Source organism: Macrobrachium rosenbergii, chromosome 52 (assembly GCF_040412425.1).
Source record: "Macrobrachium rosenbergii isolate ZJJX-2024 chromosome 52, ASM4041242v1, whole genome shotgun sequence".
Taxonomy (NCBI): domain Eukaryota; kingdom Metazoa; phylum Arthropoda; class Malacostraca; order Decapoda; family Palaemonidae; genus Macrobrachium; species Macrobrachium rosenbergii.
Window position 1 is genome coordinate 5,940,175 of NC_089792.1, and position 18,917 is coordinate 5,959,091.

Below are 18,917 nucleotides of genomic sequence, written 5' to 3' on the forward strand. Positions count from 1 at the left end.
CTGCTAGGTAACTGCTCATCATTTATAGTCACAAGATACTGACCATGTGGCATCCATAAACTGAGCCTCAATACCAGCTGTCATTTCACCGAGACTCACGACAGCAGCTCTGCAAAATGCTCTGATCAAAACATCACGTTTGCTTAATTCACGCCAGAGGCAGCGTATGAAAGTGGTTTCATTTCTATCACTCAAAAATAGGGTCCGTTGCAAAATGAAGTTATTCTACCACAGCTTTTTAAATATTTTCGACAAGTTACAACTTTTTAAAATATTTTTCGACAAGTTACAACTTTTTAAACTATTTTCGACAAGTTACAACTTTTTAAAATATTTTCGACAAGTTACAACTGTTCAAAATATTTGCGACAAGTTACAGCTTTTTAAAATATTTTCGACAAGTTACAACTTTTTCAAATATTTTCGTCAAATTACAGCTTTTCAAAATATTTTCGACAAGCTACAACTTTTTAAAATAATTTCGACAAGTTACAACTTTTTAAAATATTTTCGACAAGTTACAACTTTTTGAAATATTTTCGACAAGTTATAACTTTTTCAAATATTTCCGACAAGTTGCAACTTTTTCAAAATATTTCGACAAGTCTTTAGTGGGCATATAAGCATGGCAATATTACTCGAAATAGAAGTAACAAACACAGAGAGAGAGAGAGAGAGAGAGAGAGAGAGAGAGAGAGAGAGAGAGAGAAGAATCTCTACATAACTGGCTGAACTTGTTTCCAGTTGACCTGTGACAAATATGTTTGCATATTTTTCTAGACTCGACACATCCTTCACTTATATTTCCTCTAGATACAAATTTGTAAACTACTAAAAATAAAAATACAACATATAACGTAAAATAAAATAATATTAACCTGCTTCTAATTTTCTTCCTCAGTGAAAGTTGTTATTCAATTTTTTTCCAAGTAATAAAATTTACAGTAAAAGTTGCAGGTTTGTTTCTAAACATGATGAAATTAAAACAAACAATTGATGACTGTTTGAGTTAATTTCACGCAATATTTTTCCCAACTGACTGTTCGTATAACAATAATTATTGCGTTTTTATCTTCACACACACAAAATACACAAACACTTGCATTATATGCTTTACTTACACTTACATATATATATATATATATATATATATATATATATATATATATATATATATATATATATTCTATATATATATATGTATATATATATATATATATATATATATATATATATATATGTATATATATATATATATATATATATATACACACACACACACACATATATATATATATATATATATATATATACATATATATATATATATATATATATATATATATATATATATATATATATATATATATATATATATATATTACATACATACATATATGAATAGTATATATATATATATATATATATATATATATATATATATATAATATACTCTACATGTACAGTATACATACATACATACATATATACATGCATAATATTTTATCCGTTTACTACAGGCCCTTTTCATCTGGCAAATGATCCCAGACTTATAGGCAGGAAGGAGATGAGCACTCAAGAGCCATATGCCAGCAATGGCCAGAGTGACAATCCTCTTGGTCATCCATCGTCCGTAACGCAGTGGGTCCTGAAACAGACCACCGAATTTATAAGTCTAATTAATCTATTGTATTCAATCTGGTGAAATCTAAGCTGTCAAGCCAGGCCACTAGGCCGTTGAGGTCTAAAGTGCAAATAGGGAGTTGGGTGGTTGGCCAGCAAGATGAAGAGACCCAGGAAATTAAGGAGGTAAAGTAGGCCTACTGAATCAAAAAGGTTGAACTGGGAGAAAACCTCAGGTGCAATTGAAAGATTACTGTAGTTAGAGAGGCTGGTGCAACGCTAGGAAGGCAGAAAAAGTAAAAAAATAAAAAGTAACAATGTTTATACAAATCCCTCAAGATATAGTTTAAGAGATCGTTCAACAACAGCATTCACCTGGCTATGACTAAAATATTCCTTACTTCTCTACCTGCTAGCTGGGGGAAAGTCACCTTCAAAAAATGACAAAAACTCATATAAATCAACAAAATATCATTATAATAAAACATTATTAAAAAAGGGCAGTGGCTCATCCAAATGCCTGGAGCAACTTCCTGAAAAAGAGGCGAATTAGAGACGCTCCCTCACCTTGATGTGGATATATCGGTCTAGACTGATGGCGCACAAGTTGACGATGGAAGCTGTTGAGCACATGACGTCGAAGGCGATCCAGGTGTCGCAGTAGTGGCGTCCGAAGCGGGCCAGTATCCCAGCAGGTCATTGACCAGGGCGAAGGTCATGACCACGCATGCCACGAAGAGGTCGGCGATGGCGAGGGACACGACAAAGAGGTTTGCCGATCTTGCGGAGGTTACGGTCCGTGTAGACAGCCAGGCACCAGGACGTTGCCGAATATAGACAGGAAGATGACGAGAGGAGAGGAGGACAGCCTGGGAAGGCAAGAAGAAGAAGATGAAGAAGAAGAAGATGAAGACGGGGTTGCTGAATAGGCTGAAGTTATATCGTCTCTACTTTGTATATTCCATGTATATGACCCTGAGCTGAAATGAAATTATTATTATTATTATTATTATTATTATTATTATTATTATTATTAATATTATTATTATTATTATTAATGATGAGGATCAGGTCAAGGTTAAAGCATTCCTTTAAATATTGTTTACTATCTCAGATCACTTATTATTATTATTATTATTATTATTATTATTATTATTATTATTATTATTATTATTATTATTAACGATGAGGATCGGGTCGCAGGTCAAAGCATTCCTTTCAATATTGTTTACTATCTTAGATCACTTATTATTATTATGAGGCTCGGGTCAAAGGTCAAAGTATTCCTTAAAATACTGTTTACTATTTTAGATCACTTTAGACAAAAAGAGGGATCGTTGGATAGGATAAGGAACGGGGTCGTGTCAAAGGTCAAAGCGCTCCTTAGATGTTTGTTTACTATCTTAAATTAGATTACTTTAGACGAATACACTCCTCTTAATAGTCAGAGAAAAAGAGGACTTGTTGAACAGGTTACAGAATAAGGGTCGTTTAAAGGGTCAAAGCGTTCCTTTAGATGTGTGTTTACTATCTTAAGTTAGATTACTTTAGAAAAATACCTCTCTTCATGGTCAGAGACGAAAACGGACAATTGAGCGTAATAGGGAATAGTACTGAAGAATTGGTAAAAGGCCAAAAGATCCCTTTAAATATTTTTTTACCCCTTCAAGTTAGATTATGTTAAACATAAACCTTTCTTTCTGGTCAGAGAAGAAAGAGGGATTATTGTAGAATTAGGAATAGTACTGAGAATCTGGTCAAAGTTCAAAACATTCCTAAAATATTTTTTACTCTTTCAAGTTGGAGCACTTCAAACAAAAACCTCTCTTTATAGTCTGAGAAGAAAGAGGGACTATTAGTAGAATAAGGAACAGCAATGAGGATCTGGTAAAAGGTAAAAGTATTCCTTTAAATTATTTTCACTCTTTCAAGTTAAATTACATTCGACCAAAACCTCTGTTTTTGGTCAGAGATGGAAAAAGTAAGTATAGCTTAGTTTAACCAGACCACTGAGCTGATTAACAGCTCTCCTAGAGAGGGCTGGCTCGAAGGATTAGACTTATTTTTACGTGGCTAAGAACCAACTGGTTACGTAGCAACGGGACCTACAGCTTATTGTGGAATCCGAACCACATTATGAAGAGAAATTAATTTCTATCACCAGAAATAAATTCCTCTAATTCTTCACTGGCCAGCCGGAGAATCGAACGCGGGCCCAGCACGGTGCTAGCCGAGAACGATATCGACCGGTCCAATGAGGAACTAAAAAGAATAACTGAGCAGAATAGGGAATAATACTGAGGACACGGTCAAAGGCCGAAGCATTCATTTAAATAGTTTTTACTCCTTAAAAATTAGACCCCCGTAGAGGGGTAGCGCCATCAGTGCACCTCGTGCGGTGCACTGTAGGCATTACATAAGGTTCTTTGCAGCGTGCCTTCGGCCCCAACCTGCAACATCTTTCGTTCCTTTTACTGTACCTCCTTTCATATTCTCTCTTCCATCTTACTTTCCAGCCTCTCCTAACAATTGATTCATAGTGCAACTGCGAGGCTCTCCTCCTGTTTCACCTTTCAAACCTTTCACTGTCAATTTCCGTTTCAGAGCTGAATGAACTCATAGGTGTCAGTGCTTGGCTTTTGGCCTAAATTCTATATTCAGTTCAGTTCAATTTCAAGTTAGACGAAGCAAAACTGTGAATCTTGAATAAAATATTTCGTCTGTTGAATCCACTCGGCCAAAAATTCTTGAACTGCCTGAAATAACACTCTGCTCCCTCAAAATTCAACCTAATTAGGCCAACAGGTTATCTTTTTAAACAGATAAAAAAAACACATAAACTTTTACAAATCCGTGATAATTTCAAAGAAAATATACACGGGTTCAAAGAATTTCTTGAACAAAAGAACAAAGTGAGAGATAATCAACTCGGATAATATATGTGATCTATTCAAATAGTGTTTAATTATAAAATATGAGAATAAAGAAAGAACACCGAGAAATAAGAAACACACTTATACGTAAGTACAGGGTTTTCAAAATCCTAATCATCTGATTTTACGATTCATTTTGCATAACATTTTCTGAAGAAAAGAATAATCTTTCCATTATATGATTTGATTTGGTTTATCTACAGACAGACACACACATGAATATGTATATATATATATATATATATATATATATATATATATATATATATATACATATATATATATATATTTATGTATACATATACTCATATATAAATATACATATATATATGCATATATGTATATATATACATAAGCATATTACATATACATACATACATGCATACATACATACATACATACATACATACATACATACATACATACATACATACATACATACATACATATATATATTCTGCATATATATATATATATATATATATATATATATATATATATATATATATATATATATATATATATATATATATATAGCAAACCCACAACACAGGTGACTCAAAAGAATATACAATTAACGTTCTTTACATGAATAAACCATATACTAACTATTGCCTAGGTGTGTGTTAACTGTAGCATAATATTTCAGAGGTAAAACAAGCTGAAACTTGACAGCGGGGTTAATTATTATATAATTATGAAATTATAAAAAAAGGTTTACCTATTACAGAACTACGTGCAGTAAATATTAGTACTATGTAGTTGGGGCCATCAGAAGCTATACCAATAAGCTACAGAAGTTAGTGGGTTGGTAAACATTTGCCTTCCAAATTATCTTTTGTTGAATGTGAAACTAAACGGGTTACGCCAAAGTTTTGGAATGGAGGCTTCCACACACGCGCACACACACATATATGCACGTGTATGTATATATATACATATTACATATAATATATATATATAATATATACAGACACACACACACACACACACACATATATATATATATATATATATATATATATATATATATATATATATATATATATAGTATATATATGTAAACTAAGACTAAGGATAATGGAAGAAGGAAAAGAATCCCAAAGCCCAAACAAACAGAAAATAAGAAACCAAACCAAGCACTCCGGTGACTGCCCAACTTCAGAGAATGAAAATGAGAACAAGTGTCTTGAGGGTGTTACGGTAGGGGGTTTGAAAGTATGGTTTCAAAATTCCAGCCTGTCTGAAATTGAATATTTTCTGAAATATGGCTCTCTCTCTCTCTCTCTCTCTCTCTCTCTCTCTCTCTCTCTCTCTCTCTCTCTCTCTCTCTCTCATTAATAAATATGAACTCTCCTCTTTGTCTATGTCTGTCTGTCTGCTATAGCCTCATATTACTGATAAATACAAAAAACTACTCTCGCTCTCTCTCTTCCTAACAAATATGGACTTTCTCTCCGTCTATATAACATCATATTATTGATTCTGCAAAAAAAAAAAAAAAAATACTCTCTGTCTGTCTACTTGTCTGTCATATTACCTCGTCATATAAAAAGCTACTCCCTCCCCCATCACTCTCTCTCTCTCTCTTCTTCTTCTTCTTCTTCTGTCTGTGTATATTGTCTGTATGCCCTCATATTATCTGTCATAGAAAAAGCTATTCTCTCTCTCTCTCTCTCTCTCTCTCTCTCTCTCTCTCTCGCTCTCTAATACAATAACATTGTATATCTGAAAATTTGAAATAGGTATCATCTCCCGTTTGGTAATATCACATCACACCGATCCCTTGGAAAGCAAGAATGATCATATCTCACTCATTAGGAGTGTAAAGTTTCAACAGTTGCTGCTGGTGAAGAATCAGGTATTTCAGCCCCGAATCAGAATTCGTAATACGCTTCATTAGCCAGGCTTTAATTAGGGGAGGTATTGTATGAACCACCAAATCTGATTTCACCATTTTTAAGAAAAAATATTGTTGCTGGTTTTGTCTGTTCGTCCGCACCTTTTCCTGTCCGCATTTTTTCTGTCCGTACTTTTTTGTCTGTCAGCTCAGATTCAAAAGACTGAGGCTAGAGGGCTGCAAATTGGTATGTTGATCATCCACGGTAATCATCAAACATACAAATTGTAGTCCTCTAGCCTCAGTAGCTTTTATTTTGTTTAAGAGTTAAAGTTAGCCAATCGTGGTTCTTGGCAAAATATAGGAAAGGCCACCACCGGCAGTGGTTAAAAATTTCATGGGCCGTGGCTCAAACAGCGTTTTACCAAGACCACCGAAAGATAGACCTTTTTCGATGGATTTGATTATACGTTGTACAGAAACTCAATTGCGCCGAAGATACGTCAGCAGCGCATTATTTGTTTATATTTTGTTTTGACTACTAACTGAATGAGCACCTGACAAAAATTCGCAAGTATATCTCCCTCATGTTTGTTATTTTCCAAGTTTCTATACATATCTAAACATTTCAGTGTCTCTTTCTGTTTTAATGTCTAAACATGTTACATTTATTTCAAATGTCTACATATTGAATCTTATAGATTTCATTAAGCTATAACTCTCTCTAATCATTTGAAATACCAGTCTTCAGTATATATTACGCAAATTTTCCACATCACTCCATCTAGAACAGAAAATGAAATAAAGAAGAGAATTGCATACAAGCATATTACAAATTTAAAGCCTACAGTTGAGCAGTCGGTTGCCTATGCTTCTAAAAGATACTGAAATACGTACATAGTAACATATGCACACATGTGCATATATATGTGTGTGTAAATGTTATACCGAGGGAACCAAGACCTAAATAATTTTATGAACATTTACTCAAATATAAAGACTTAAATAGCTAATTAATACATTTTTAATAAATAAATAGTAAGTACTCTTTGGTATTGCAAAAATAAACAAAAAACCACCATTGCTACAAAAAAAAAAACACTACCTATCGCCATGGTCAAAACTTAAAAAAAAGAGTAAAAAACGCGCCGAAGTTTCTCTGGCGCAATCGAGTTTTCTGCACAGCATATAATCAAGCCACCGAAAATAGATCTATCTTTCGGTGGTCACGGTGTAATGCTGTATGAGCCGCGGCCCATGAATCTTTAACCACGGCCCGGTGGTGGCCTGGTCTATATCGTTGCCAGATGCACGATTATGGCCAATTTTAACCTTAAATAAAATAAAAACTATTTGGGCTAGAGGGCTGCAATTTGGTATGTTTGATGACTGGAGGGTGGATGATCAACATACCAATTTGCAGCCCTCTAGCCTCAGTAGTTTTTAAGATCTGATGGCGGTCAGCAAACGTGCGGACAGAATAAATTGCAGACGGACAGACAAAGCCGGCACAACAGTTTTCTTATCAGAAAACTAAAAATGGGATACTATTCTAACAAATCCCTGAATTCTTTGAACATTTTTTGAACGGCCAATTTGTTTTTGACCGAACTCATCTGCAATATCTTACACCTGAAACATTGCTTACAGGATATAGCTTTAGTCTTATTTTAGCCCACGCTGCAAAAGTCTAATCGCCCTTACTTATCGTTCTGTTCTTTACGATGTTCCATTTTTGATCAACAAAATATGTTTTTCATTCGTGAAAAAAAAAAAAAAAAAAGCAAGGCTTCTGATAACTAAGCAAACATTCGACGGACACACTGACTGGCCAGAGACTTTTCATTTTAAATGAATTGAATTGAATATAGAATTTAGGCCAAAGGCCAAGCACTGGGACCTATGAGGTCATTCAGCGCTGAAACGGAAATTGACAATAAAAGGTTTGAAAGGTGTAACAGGATTAAAACCTCAAAGCAGTTGCACTATGAATCACTTGTTAGGAGAGGGTGGAAAGTAAGGTGGAAGAGAATATGAAAGGAGGTACAGTAAAAGGAACGAAAGGGGTCGCAGCTAGGGGCCGAAGGCACGCTGCAAAGAACTTTCAGTAATGCCTACAGTGCAATGCATAAGGTGTACTGGCATTTCTGGTTATTTTAAGAAATTACGTGACTTAAACCTAATAATATTCTCAAACGTGGAAATCATAAAAACAAGTAAAAAATACGCAGAAGTTTCTTCGGCGCAATCGAGTTTTCTGTACAGCCGCTACAGCGTATAATCAAGGCCACCGAAAATAGATCTATCCTTCGGTGGTCTCGGTATAATGCTATATGAGCCGCAGCCCATGAAACTTTAACCACGGCCCCGTGTTGGCTTATCACCACCGTTGCCAGAGGCACGATTATAGCTAACTTTAACCTTAAATAAAAATAAAACTACTGAGGCTTCTAGGGCTGCAATTTTGGTATGTTTGATGATTGGAGGGTGGATGATCAACACGCAATTTGCAGCCTTCTAGCCTCAGTAGATTTCAAGATCGGTGGATAGAAAAAGTGCGGACAGAAAAAAAGTGCGGCCAGAATAAAGTGCGGACGGACAGACAAAGCCGGCACAATAGTTTCCTTTTGCAGAAGACTAAAAACCTGACTTTGTATGCTAGCAAGTCATCGGAAATATGACATGTATTTGACAACCACGGATAAGGATAATCACTCTTGTTACATTTAAGAGTACTGTCCTCTAATCAGAAACGTCAATACCAATCTGAAAAAAGGTTCCCGGAAACTAGAGATATGTAAACACCGGAAAGGAATAAAGGACCAAACGAGGTAATGGTTAAACATCATTATCTCACGACAAGCTTGAAGGACACAACAGTATTTTGCCGTCCTAAGCAAACTGATTATTATCTGTCTAGGAATTATGAGCGTGACGGGTTAGGTAAGGCGATGCAACATCATTCAATGTTGCGTGGAACACACTTAAGAACAACCAAATTTTTACTCGTATAGAGTACTGAAGCATTATAAGGTTCTTTGCAGAGATTGCCTTCGGCTAGCTGTAACCCATTTCGTTCCTTTTGCTGTTAAAGCGCTCATATTCTCTTTCTTCCATCTTACCTTCCACCCTCTCTATAGCTGATTAGAACAACTGCAGGTTTTCCTCCTGTTGCACCTTTCAAAACTTTACTGTCAATTTCCGTTTCCAGCGTCAGGAAAGGAATGGCCTCTTAGGTCCCAGTGCTCAACCTTTGGCCTAAATTCTATAGTAATTCAATTCAACAACCCAAGTAGTACCTAACGCGACTATATGCTTCATAAATAATCGTAATCTTAATGATCAATATCTTTTGTACATACATTGCTGTGGTGACCTTGTTTCAGTGTGTCTTTTAAAGTAACGATATTTTTATTGCAATGAAGGAAATATCATCTGCAGCTTTTGTTTATGAATGCTCCTTCATTATGTTTCCAACTAATATTTTTCATTGTACTCCTTGCAAAGGACTACCTGACTACATTTCTTTGCACCTTCCTCAAACCGTGGTCTAGTTTTATTATATCCGGAAATAACATACAATTTATTCATACATTACTGCATAAGTATGGATCTACGATCATGAAAAATCCTTGATCCAACCTCCCAAAAAATGTCCAGCTTATTCAGTAGAAATTCTCAGTATGGTACAACTCCTTCCTTTCCTTGGAGAAGAAACAGAAATAATTCATCTATTTATAACTCAATTGTACTAAAAAACAATGATGTTTACAGTACACCATTACTTACTGTACATAATTACAGAAACTCATTATGTGAGCACATGTATACACTCACACACACATATACATGTCTTACATGCATTCCTACATAAATATATATATATATATATATATATATATATATATATATATATATATATATATATGTGTGTGTGTGTGTGTGTATTATTATTGTGTGTGTGTATTATATCACTAATCTACTACTTGCCATAAGGATAAATATGTGTATGCTCCTCTGACTTAAGACAATTATTACTATAATTGAGAATAACATCAAATCTACTAATCCTTTCAGCTCTATGAAACCAATCTTTATGGTCTTGCCTGTAATTACTCCTTTGATCGACTGCGTCCCAAAAATGCAAAAGAACTCAGGACTGTTGCAGAGTTGAGTTCTATGGTGGATTTTTCTCAGAGAGTAATTTTCCACATAATATGATGGACCTGAACTTCTGCCTTGTTCCTTTGAAGAGATCCCCAATACCTATGTCACTGGCATCCATATATAATAATAAATCTCTAAATTAGGAATCAATATTGGATTAGATACTAACACTAATAGTTTGTATGTGCATATATATATTAGATACATACCTCTGCCCTTTCTCTATTTTATATATATAGCAGATCTGAGAAATTTAAGCGAATATATAATATATCATTCCCCAGGACTCGCTGAACTTCTCTGACATAAAGAAAGCCTCTTCCCAAATTTATATTCTGCGAGGTTCATTCTAGGTATGAAAACCCACTTCGAAAAAAAAGCCATTTCATTTATCACACTCGAGATTCGCCATGAAAAGCTGGCCACAAAGGGATCGGCCCTAAAAACAAAAATCTTTAAAAATTCGATTTGCTGAAAAAACTACAAATTCTATGACTTCATTATAGCGTTCAAAATGTGTCCACGAAATATTATGCTAAAAATTTGCCTTATTTCTCTGGTTATGGCCTCAAATGTAACAATAACTATATACCCATAAACACAGTAAGCCTCAAATGATTTAGTCTGGTATAGTTTTTGCGATGTGTGTTATGAAACTTCCTTTGAAATGAAATATATAATGTCTCAATAATATCCTACTTGGTACCTTTTAGTTATTCTAACTTCATGACAACGCACGTCGCCATGACGCCGACTGTCAGCCGGGTTGCCTATAAACAAGCCAGAAGGACACGTTTCACGCTCGCTAGCCTTGACTGAACTCTGTATTTTCTGCGGTGTTTTTGTTTTCACCGTTACTGAAAGGAATCAGAGTTCACTTCATGCTCTAGAATGCCAAAGCCAAGTGGAAAAGTCCAGGCGAAGTAGAAGAAAGAATTCAAAAAGAAATTAGTGCCATAGGGAGATGGGTGACGGAGAGAGAGAGAGATGTCGCCAGCAAACAGCGCCGGGCAGCGATCACTGCTGACGAGACCAACCACATCCACCTAAAGCCTCTTTATTCGTTCGTCATACTAAGGGCAAGATATTTTAAGAAAGAAGAAAGCAGTGGCTCGGAGGCTGATATTATGACGATCGTGAAAATAAAATGATCATAATAAGTGAAGCAAGACTTAGATTACTTGAATCCACGAATCCTAATTGTAGAAAGTAATTTCAGGATCCATTTGGCAAGGGATGGATTCAGAGACACTAATAATAAAAAGTGTAAGCAACTATGATACCTAAGTACCTTGCAGCAAGATCAGACAGGGGACCAGGAACCTAAAATTTATAAGAATGTGTAGGCACATAAATAATCAATTAATATTCTTATTTATAATCATTTTGCATTAATTAATACCCAAAAATAAAAATTAAAACCATAAATTAATTGTAACAGTCTTTGAAGTCCTTTTACTTTTTTTATATAACTAAAACTTTGAAGGCCGTTTCTCAAAACATAAGTTTTTCATCTTTAAATGCATCTCCTCCTTAGTATTGGACAATCTAAATGAAATTTTAAATATAACATGAAACATGGTAGATTAAAGAACAAAGCCGGGGATTTTTAATATTTTGAGTTTCTGATTTTTGGCAATATTTTTTTCTGTAATTTTTCCGGAAATTTCATTAAAAAAAAAAAATTCATATCTCGAAAAAATAATTGAAAAATCAAATCCCCGGCTTTATATCAGAATCCATATGTGTTTATCACGTGGTTCAAATCATCCCTTAAAACCAAAAAGCAAAGGAGGAGATGCATTTTGAAAATGGCCTTTTGGCCGAAAAATGCTCTGGCGTCTAAAACCTAAGGTCACTGAACAAAATTTTTTCCCAAGTTCCACACAATATCGCTAACAAACCCCTATATATCAACAACCTGTCGTTAAAGTCGAAACCGGCGGCCGATCCTAAGCAAATCTGGATCAGACACGAAAATACAAATCATGCAACTCACAAAAAAAAGCAATCCTTTGGCAATAAATGATCTTTTAAGTAAAGCTGTGACATCCTTCAACTGACATTGCCCCATTGGGACTGAGCTTCCATTATGAGAACGCCAACTTCGCGAAATCTATCAACAGAGTCATTACAAAACATCCGTTATCTAAATTTCCGCTTCGATTCCGTTTCTGATTTTTGGGGGCAGGGCTGGAAAGCGTAATCTGCTGTGGAATGGAAATCCCATTTTCCCAGAATGTTGAAAAATGATTTTCACTATTCTTTTTTTTTAACATTTCACGCTCGCGAAATGACGCTGTATATTACAGTACATTGTCGATTGATGCATCTGCCATCAAGTGATTTATTTCTGTAATACCTGTCATGAAATGTAACGAGACGTGGGGGGGCTATTTGTGGACTGGTCTGCGTCATTTGTCAATGGGAACAATACGGATATTCCATTGGATGTCATAAATCTCGATACACATACACACACACACACACACACACACACACATATATATATATATATATATATATATATATATATATATATATATATATATATATATAATATATATATATATATATAATAATAAAAGGAGGCCACAAAATACCAAACGGGTAGAAATTTCTTTTAGTGTTTTTGAGGACTGTAAAATATTTTCTGTTTTAACAGAAAATATTTTACAGTCATATATACTGGGTATATATATATATACATATAAATATATATATACATATATATATACATACATATACATATACACATACATACTGTACATACACACTTACATACAAACAAATATATATAAATTTTTTTTCTCTCGTTTTTCCATTATAGTCTATGCCGACCAGATCGATCCCATAATGAATTACTGAAATCAGATCAAGATTTTGTTTTGTTTTATATATTCTATAAAACTCTCGCTCGATGGCCTCACTGCGCTAATCGATAATATGCTGACGGAATTAATTAGTTAACTTGAGAGAAATGTTGAGGTCACCACTTGCCGTAAGCAAGTGGTGTCCTCATGTGACCCTTGAGAATAGTGATAAAGAGTAAAAATTATATATATCTATCTATAAACTTTACTGCACTGAAATCAGTACTGGTCAACTAACTACCAGCGAAAATTAGAAACCTTAATTCTGAAGAGAGAGAGAGAGAGAGAGAGAGAGAGAGAGAGAAGTATCTCAACGAAATTTGTTAACCAGAGAGAATTTTGGGGTCACCCTTGCTTATGGCAGTGGTTACCCCTCATTGACTCTTATTGAATAGTGAAATAAAATACAAATCATATTAGTTAAGAAATGAGTAAATATATATATATATATATATATATATATATATATATATATATATATATATATATATATATATGTATATTTAATGCATTTGCATGAGTACTTGGTCAATTAATTTCTATAACGGAAATTAGAAACCTTAATTCTGAAACAAGAGAGAGAGAGAGAGAGAGAGAGAGAGAGAGAGAGAGAGAGAGAGAGAGAGAGAGAGAGAGAGAGAAGGTATTACAAAGGCATCTCAACGTTAGTCCAGGAATTATGCGGACGACCCCGACAAGAGAATGAATTTTCTACATCATTCATGGCTTAAAATACAACATAAATTAATGAAATTCATTTTATAAGACTCACTATATACAAATTTACATACATATGTTCCCGGAACTATAATCCTTACACCAAATAGAACTTATTAAAAAAATATCCAGATATTTTGAGATGCAATTCTGGTGAAACATTATTTCTGTTTAATATATCATTTTGTATAAAATGTATAAACATTATTATTTCCCCTCATGCGTTTCAGTGATCAATAATGCTGCATGGAAATTACAACTGATGAATACTATTGTGGCATAATGAATTGTTGATGGTTTGGGTAAAGTGAAACGTAAATATAATTATAATATAATATAATAATATAATATAATATATATATATATATATATATATATATATATATATATATATATAGTTATATATGATGGGGAAAATTCAAACTTATCATAGAAAATCGGAAATTAAACAGAGCTCTGATAAAAATTGACATTTACAATTCAGGAGGAATTTTTCGATAAAACAGATGCTGAGACCAAAATTCCAAAGGTAAACAAAAACAAACGGGAAAAAATCTTGCATAAAATAAACAATTGATAAAATGGGGCCTTTGATAAAAGGGAATTGTGGTATGAAAGGAATATATTCACCTTTTCCCCAATGCATGAATTTTAATGAATAAAAACAATGAAATTTTTGAACGTAATTATTATGCTCTGGCTTGGTGGTGTTAAAGTGTCTTTATCTCTCTGTTTTTTTATCCTTTCTGTGTCCGCTGTTTGTTTGTCTGTCTGTCTCACCCTCTACTTTTTTTTGGGCCTGTCAACCTATCCTGTCCATCTAGAAAAACCTATTATTTATCTCATTAATTTTTTTCGTCTTTGTTTTTATCTATATTTATTAATTTGTTCAATTCTTTTTTCTTTCTCAACGCGATCTCTTCTTTCTGTATTTCTCTTTACCTCCCGTTACTTCTTCCTAATGAACACCATAATATTCTTTGGAAGCTTGAATTTCAAGTCAGTGGCCCCCCTGTGGCGGGCTTGTTCCATATGAGTAGGGTTCATCTGAATAATAATAATAATATGTAATAATAATAATAATATGTAATAATAGGAGTCGGTTGGCAGCAGCAGCTTCGGACTTCGTAGAGGTCTGTGGCGGGTTCAAACCGCAAGCCGGCTTGATCAGAGAGCGAACACTTTGCTATCCGTGTAGACATCCTGGGATTATATATGTAATCAACGGATAGGTTTGCTTAAAAGCAAATGGATGTTACCAGACTAAATACACACAAAAAACAAAGCCACCACAACACCTTCTAAAACATAACAAAACATCTCACGTCTCGAACTCTCGCCATACCGGCGCAATGACTTCTCGCTGCTGGGAAGAAAGGGCGTTGGGTCTGGTATGATACATGAAACATACGTACCGGGATCTAGCGATGTCGGAGGGCAGCCGATCGAGACACAGGTCTACCCCAAAGCCAAATCAAAAGTCCTTCAAAGAAGGCATCGTACTTACCCCATACAAAAATGGGAATAAAGCACGTTAAAAGAAAAAGAATAATAATAATAATAATAACCAACAGACCAGACTTGACGCTGATTGACAAAATCAAGAAGAAAGTATCACTTTCACTGATGTCGCAATACCATAGGACACCAGAGTAGATGAGAAAGAACAAGAAAAAATTGATTAAGTATCAAGACCTGAAAATCGAAATAAGAGGATATGGGATATGCCACTGGAAATTGTACCCATAACCATGGAACACTAGGCACGTTCCCCAAGATCCTGAAAGGGAACCTGGAAAAACTTAGATGCCGAAGTAGCTCAGGACTCATGCAGAAGAGCTTGCTATTAGAAACAGCGTGATGGACTCCTAAGGAGGCAGGATGCAACCCGGAACCCCACACTATAAAAACCACCCAGTCGCATAGGATGACTGATAGTAAAAAATTTGTTAAAATTAATAATAATAAATTTCATTCTGATATCATGGTCTTCCCTTGTCCTACATTATTAGTTACTACTTTCATTTGTTATGTAGATTAGCGTGAACGGAAAATTCCCAGTGGAAAATTGCCAGGCGGAAAATTGCCATGCGGAAAATTGCCATGCGGAAATTGCCAGCAAGGAAAATTTCCATGCAGAATATTGCCAGGCGGAAGACGCCATTGCCTATTTAATCATATAAAGTCAAACCTAAATGAAGAAAAATTTTTTTAAATCAAAAGTATAGTACTGTAATCTGATAGATGAATGAATAAAATGAGAGTAAGTTTTGAAATAAACACATTACATCATAATATAATTGATCAAAATTCAGTAAACGAAATATAACACATTACATTATATAATTAAACAAAATCAAAATGTTAAGAAATATAAAAAAATAGAAAAATTTTTAAAATGAGTGGAGGTTATATGCAACAGCTCAAGAAAATGAATTTTACGATTCTTCACTATACTGCCCAACAGTTCTCTTCAGTTTATCATTGACATCTTTATTTTTTCTTTGATAACGAATCTCACTTCTTTCAAATTGTGGTAGAATTTTTGTATGCACTAATATATCCTCCTTCTTTTTAAAAATTCAATATTTCAGATATTAGGGAAGACACAGAAATATTTTGGAAAAAGCGCATTGTTGAACGCTTCGATGCTGTTGTTGATACGTGGCATGCAGTGCTCTACTCTGGAATGAACATTCCACATAGGAATCAGGAATAACGGTGTTGCTCTCCTCCCATTACCCCTTCCTCCTCATAACGCAATGTACGTCAATTACAATAAGATAGAAATTCTTGAGGTATGTCTTCATCTTCCGATATTCTTCAAACCTGAAACAACATCATGACACGGGAGGAGAGGAAAGCCAGCAGAAAAACATCGTAACTTTTAAACTGAAGCTGCTTTCATTGTGATACCGATTTTTGTAACCAAGGTTCACAAGCTTTCTATAGTTTGCCTGGCAGAAGTGGAAACATCCAGTGTGGTCTGTTTAGAAAAACACTCTTTAGTCCATTTATCGAAGCTTTTTTCAAAGTCACTCATAACCGTGTGAGGTTCTAGTTGTACTAAATTCCTAAGTATATTAAACAGATTTTCATAAGTACGTTCACTTTTGTTGGGAAGAAATGCAAAAGCACGTGGAAAAACTAGAATTTTCAACTTGGACATGAATTGTAAAAAGCTGGAAATATATATCAGGTGACACTTTTGAACGTTCCATCCATAGCCCAATTTTTATATTTTCTTAAATCCTCAATCCCATCATTCGTGATAAATAATAAGATTCGATTTTCATCGTCGACTCCAGAATCATACTGGAGGAATTTCTCACCAAATTAAGATTTGAAATTCGGATGGAATTACAAATCCTGTCCTTTCAGAAGGAATTGGTGGGGTACAAGACGTTTCCTGTTTCCAATGCCTAACATTCCTACTTACATGTTGCAAATTTTGAGCTCAGCACGTGCACAGTCATCTAAAAGATGATAAGTCACTCCGCAACCAAAGAACGAGTAGGACGACCTGAAGTCATTGCTTCTTTTTCAGCTCTTGAATGGCTGCCTTGGCTTCTACTTTGCTCTTGGCGGCACTGTGATTGTGTTCATTAACATGTTTCAAAATTTCGTAATCATGGTTCTTTGATTTTGAATGTAGTCTTGCTGGACATGATTTCTGTTTTCTTAACGCACATTCCCAATAGATGTTTGTTCCTTCCTTGTTTCTTCCGTTGAGATGATACATAAATTGTAGTTCATCAATGAGAATATCCTTTCCACGTTCACTTGTTATGAAAGCAGCCATTATGGGTACAGACTTCAAAGAATACTGAAATAGTATATGTCTTTTTCTTAAAAAAGGTTAGAACGAATTTCTTTCTTTTTTAGTAAGCAAATAGATATAAACAAAAGGAGAAATGGTAGTTTGGGTAAGAATGGACAATTATGAAGGAGACATGATAGATTGGGTAAGAATGAACAATTTATAAAATTAGAAAGGAGAAATGGTAGTTTAGGTAAGAATGAACAATTATGAAAGGAGAAATGAAAGAAATCTTTAAATTTGCCAATGGCAATCTTCCGCCTGGAAATATTCTTGCATGGAAATTTCCTTGCTGGCAATTTTCCACATGGCAATTTTCCGCCTGGCAATTTTCCCACTGGGAGTTTTCCTATTGCCGTAGATTAGTATTAGTATGAGTAGTAGTAGTAGTATTCGTGGAAACAGCAGTAATAATAATACTATCAGATCAGTTATCAGTAACACAACTTCGAGATTACAGAAAATTAATCTCAAGGGAGACCAGTAATATACAAAGATAGAGAGATCGTCATCGACTGAGCAATTTAATCAACTGACAAAACTAATAAGCTAATCATCAGAGACATACGCAATCTTTGCAACTTGCAGTGTAACATATGTAATATTCTTGAAGTTAATAATGTTGCTAATAAAAAGCATTTGAGTCAGCCTCATGGCTCGTAAAATGTGTTTCCACTTATCGCCATAAAGGCAGTTATTATATTTAAAGTATTGAAAGAATTCAAGCCATAACACGAAAAAGGAAAAAGGAGTGAGTATAGCAACAATGAAGCCAGAATAGGAAAATTAAGAGAACTCTGTATTGATAAGAAAGACCGAAAAAAAAAAGAGGAGGTAGGAATAATAACAATAATGCCAAGAATAGGAGTCAATGAAATTAATTAAAAACACAAAAACAAAGTAAGTCATAAGCTAAAATCACAAATAATGCCAAGGAAAATAAT

The 18,917-nt window shown here is 34.5% G+C and overlaps 1 protein-coding gene and 1 pseudogene across 1 annotated transcript in view; both read right to left on the bottom strand.

Annotated features, from left to right (window-relative positions):
• The window catches only part of LOC136833662 (dopamine receptor 1-like), a 462,462-nt gene that overhangs the window by 82,573 nt on the left and 360,972 nt on the right, over nt 1–18,917 (bottom strand). The window lies entirely within an intron of this gene.
• LOC136833824 (dopamine receptor 1-like) overlaps nt 1,528–18,917 on the bottom strand; it is a 19,355-nt pseudogene continuing 1,965 nt past the window's right edge.